Here is a 5,000-nt window from a genome sequence, read left to right on the forward strand (position 1 = left end):
CCGGGCGGCGGCGCATCCTCAACGCACACAGTCCTCAGTCGGACCAGCACACTGCAGATGTCCACCGCGCTTCGCACCGGGCCCGCGAGGACCCACTTTGGCCGCCCGGCGCCGCGCGCAGGGTGCCCCGGCGCGCAGCTGCGCCGCCTGCCGCGTCCGTCGGCCGGCGCGCCTGCCACTGGGCGCCCCCACCAGCCGGCTGTAGCGCGTGCGCCCACGCACCGCGCGGCCAGCACGCCGGGCGGCCCCCCCTCACCGGCCGGGGACGGTCCCACCCAGCCACCGCCGCGTATCGCTTCACACACAGATTTGCCCTTACTGATTTACCTCCAGCAACAACAACCGCACCACAATGGGTTTACCAGTTGTTCATTTGCGTAACGTCACCAGCAAACGTAGACGTCCATCCCAGTTTGCAAATGCAACGATTATTGCATACCTGTCTGTTAGGTGTCACGACACACTACGTCTGCCCACATACACGCAACAAAATGTGCACGACTAGAGAACACGTGGGAGGTGGCCCCCTACGTATGCGATGTCCATTACGAGACCGACTGTCAACCAGCATCTGTACCATGTCGCAGATGTGGAACGCGGTGCACCATGCTATCACACTGTGTGAGAAGAGACGACTACGTTTGAATACACGCGCCACTACATCAACAGACGGCTCATGCTGATCGCCATCCAGGGCGTCCGTTAATCCCACACGTCTCTATGGCGTACCACACTGCAATGTAGCTGTTATGGGGAGACGGCACGTGGCTGAGTGCACAACATTTGGACCGTATGGTTCGCTGTTGTTGGGCGCAGTCGTTGTACGGTCACACATGTGCCACAGCGTATCATGCAGTACATACGGACCTATGTGCAGTACAATGTGAGGGTTAAGCTTACGACATCAGCGGACAGTGGACACAGGCCGTACCACGACGTAGACTGAGCGCTTCGACATGCGAATGCCAGTGAACAGCTGCGAAGGGCATTGAACACGCAAGCACCTGAACGACCAGCGTGCGAAGGCAGGGGGGAGGGTGGGGGCGATGTACATCCTGCAGTCGTCCACATTACAGTGTACAGCGGGAGCATGTAAAAAGTAAGCAACACTTGCGAAGTGTTGAACATGAAACGATACACAAGAGGGTGGGCGGTGCGAGTAGCGAACTATATTCAGAGGGTTGTGGTTAGACAACACTGGATTAATGTAACGTGTCATATGCCAATTACAGAGCAGGTTAAGGCACAACTTGGGTTAGGTTAAGGCACAACGTGGGTTAGGTTAAGGCACAACTTGGGTTAGGTTAAGGCACAACGTGGGTTAGGTTAAGGCACAACGTGGGTTAGGTTAAGGCACAACGTGGGTTAGGTTAAGGCACAACGTGGGTTAGGTTAAGGCACAACGTGGGTTAGGTTAAGGCACAACGTGGGTTAGGTTAAGGCACAACGTGGGTTAGGTTAAGGCACAACGTGGGTTAGGTTAAGGCACAACGTGGGTTAGGTTAAGGCACAACGTGGGTTAGGTTAAGGCACAACGTGGGTTAGGTTAAGGCACAACGTGGGTTAGGTTAAGGCACAACGTGGGTTAGGTTAAGGCACAACGTGGGTTAGGTTAAGGCACAACGTGGGTTAGGTTAAGGCACAACGTGGGTTAGGTTAAGGCACAACGTGGGTTAGGTTAAGGCACAACTTGGGTTAGGTTAAGGCACAACTTGGGTTAGGTTAAGGCACAACTTGGGTTAGGTTAAGGCACAACTTGGGTTAGGTTAAGGCACAACTTGGGTTAGGTTAAGGCACAACTTGGGTTAGGTTAAGGCACAACTTGGGTTAGGTTAAGGCACAACTTGGGTTAGGTTAAGGCACAACGTGGGTTAGGTTAAGGCACAACGTGGGTTAGGTTAAGGCACAACGTGGGTTAGGTTAAGGCACAACGTGGGTTAGGTTAAGGCACAACGTGGGTTAGGTTAAGGCACAACGTGGGTTAGGTTAAGGCACAACGTGGGTTAGGTTAAGGCACAACGTGGGTTAGGTTAAGGCACAACGTGGGTTAGGTTAAGGCACAACGTGGGTTAGGTTAAGGCACAACGTGGGTTAGGTTAAGGCACAACGTGGGTTAGGTTAAGGCACAACGTGGGTTAGGTTAAGGCACAACGTGGGTTAGGTTAAGGCACAACGTGGGTTAGGTTAAGGCACAACGTGGGTTAGGTTAAGGCACAACGTGGGTTAGGTTAAGGCACAACGTGGGTTAGGTTAAGGCACAACTTGGGTTAGGTTAAGGCACAACGTGGGTTAGGTTAAGGCACAACTTGGGTTAGGTTAAGGCACAACTTGGGTTAGGTTAAGGCACAACTTGGGTTAGGTTAAGGCACAACTTGGGTTAGGTTAAGGCACAACTTGGGTTAGGTTAAGGCACAACTTGGGTTAGGTTAAGGCACAACTTGGGTTAGGTTAAGGCACAACTTGGGTTAGGTTAAGGCACAACTTGGGTTAGGTTAAGGCACAACGTGGGTTAGGTTAAGGCACAACGTGGGTTAGGTTAAGGCACAACGTGGGTTAGGTTAAGGCACAACGTGGGTTAGGTTAAGGCACAACGTGGGTTAGGTTAAGGCACAACGTGGGTTAGGTTAAGGCACAACGTGGGTTAGGTTAAGGCACAACGTGGGTTAGGTTAAGGCACAACGTGGGTTAGGTTAAGGCACAACGTGGGTTAGGTTAAGGCACAACGTGGGTTAGGTTAAGGCACAACGTGGGTTAGGTTAAGGCACAACGTGGGTTAGGTTAAGGCACAACGTGGGTTAGGTTAAGGCACAACGTGGGTTAGGTTAAGGCACAACGTGGGTTAGGTTAAGGTAGAAATTGCGTTACATTGCGGTACAAATTGCGTTACATTGCGGTACAAATTGCGTTACATTGCGGTACAAATTGCGTTACATTGCGGTACAAATTGCGTTACATTGCGGTACAAATTGCGTTACATTGCGGTACAAATTGCGTTACATTGCGGTACAAATTGCGTTACATTGCGGTACAAATTGCGTTACATTGCGGTACAAATTGCGTTACATTGCGGTACAAATTGCGTTACATTGCGGTACAAATTGCGTTACATTGCGGTACAAATTGCGTTACATTGCGGTACACATTGCGTTACACATTGCGGTACACATTGCGTTACACATTGCGGTACACATTGCGTTACACATTGCGGTACACATTGCGGTACACATTGCGTTACACATTGCGTTACACATTGCGGTACACATTGCGGTACATTGCGGTACACATTGCGGTACATTGCGGTACACATTGCGTTACATTGCGGTACACATTGCGTTACATTGCGGTACACATTGCGTTACATTGCGGTACAAATTGCGTTACGAATTTGGTTAAGTTAAGGTGCAAAATGGGTTAGGTTAAGGTGCGAAATGGGTTGGATTACAGTACACAACGTGGTAAGAGAGTGTGTTGGGGGGGGGGGGGGCCGAGGTTCGTTGGTAGTGATCATTGTAAGTGAATGTCTGAGGCAGCTTCAGTATGTCACAGCAGTTATGTCTCGTCAGGATGCGCTTTTCGCTCGTGACTGGAGGCGCGCCGCGTCTGTGGTTGCGGCAAGGGAGCGGCAGACCTGTGTGATTCATTCCTGCCATTGTTTCTGTGCCGTAACAGGAGGCAGTGTGGTGGTGTTGGGTGCACCCCTGTGTAGGACATGTGTGGGTGTTGGTGGCTTATCTGAGCAATTGTGGATGTCGGACGGGTGGGATATTCTATTTTAGAATTGGACCCCCTGGTGTGGTTATCATAGTGTGGATGGTGTACTGTGGCGGAGAGGATGCACCGGACGTTGGTCCATGCTGGTGCTTACATATTGTATCTGTGTCTGTTACAGGCAGAGAGTAATGTGTGATAGAGTGTCTCGCTGATGTGTGGTTCATATTGTGTGCACAGACTTACAGCATGTATAGGGACAGCGGGAATTTGGCATATTGGATATAACTCTTCGTGAAACGCAAGATATAGGGGTGGATTGCAACGTACGAGTGCGGGAAGAGTCCGCCGTTCATCCGCTGGAGTTGCGATTTCGGCGGTTGGGGTGGGGCACGTGCGGGTGCGGGTGGAGTGATTGTCGGTTGACTACTTCGTGCGACGCAGGCACTGGCGTTCGGGTTCCTGTGGTGGACAGATTATGCAGGCTTTGTGGGTGGCGTCGGAAAATGGGTACTGTGGGACCTAGCGATGTCGTAGTCGGGGTGGCGTCTCATAGATGGCGGTATCGTCGGTGCAGCAGGTCATGTTTCGGGAGACTTGCAGATGGCGGTATTTAGTTTTCGTGTTGCGCGCGACATGGTGGACGTAGTGTCGTCCGATTCGCGTAGATGGGGCTATTGCATGTGGTTTCGTCACATTGTCATAGATGGCGATGCTGTGGTTTGGCAGTATGGTTGGTGTAGTTCCGTTGGATTCCTGTAGATGGAGGTGTCGTTTCTGGGCCAGACGGCAATGTAGTTTGGTCACATTCTCATAGATGGCTGTGTTGTGTCTGTGGGTGGCGGTGTCAGCGTCGTCCCATAGAGGGCGGTATGGTCTGTTTATTGTGGACGTTGATGTCAGGACCAGAGGGCGCGCGCGAATCGTTGCCCATGCGTTATTCACGCACGAACACTTCTGAATATTTTCCTACCCTCCTATTACTCGTTGTAGATACATGACAATGATAAACGCCCTCAACGAAGGACAGCCAATTGCAGACTTCAAAACACACATTAATAATAATTCACTCACGCGCCAAACACATGTAAACAGCATACATCGCGCCCTACAGACTTATCACCACACACACTAACCGCCCCGGGGACTTGCCAACGACACACCCTTTCCCAAGTCTATTTTCTTGCGGAGCATCATGTCTTATTATATTTTATTTCACATCCATAGTTTAGAGGTATCGGAGTTCACCGTACTGCGGTCTACGCTACGTTACCACACAGCGCGCGCGCCCG

This window comes from Schistocerca cancellata, unplaced genomic scaffold, assembly GCF_023864275.1.
Source record: "Schistocerca cancellata isolate TAMUIC-IGC-003103 unplaced genomic scaffold, iqSchCanc2.1 HiC_scaffold_645, whole genome shotgun sequence".
Lineage (NCBI taxonomy): Eukaryota > Metazoa > Arthropoda > Insecta > Orthoptera > Acrididae > Schistocerca > Schistocerca cancellata.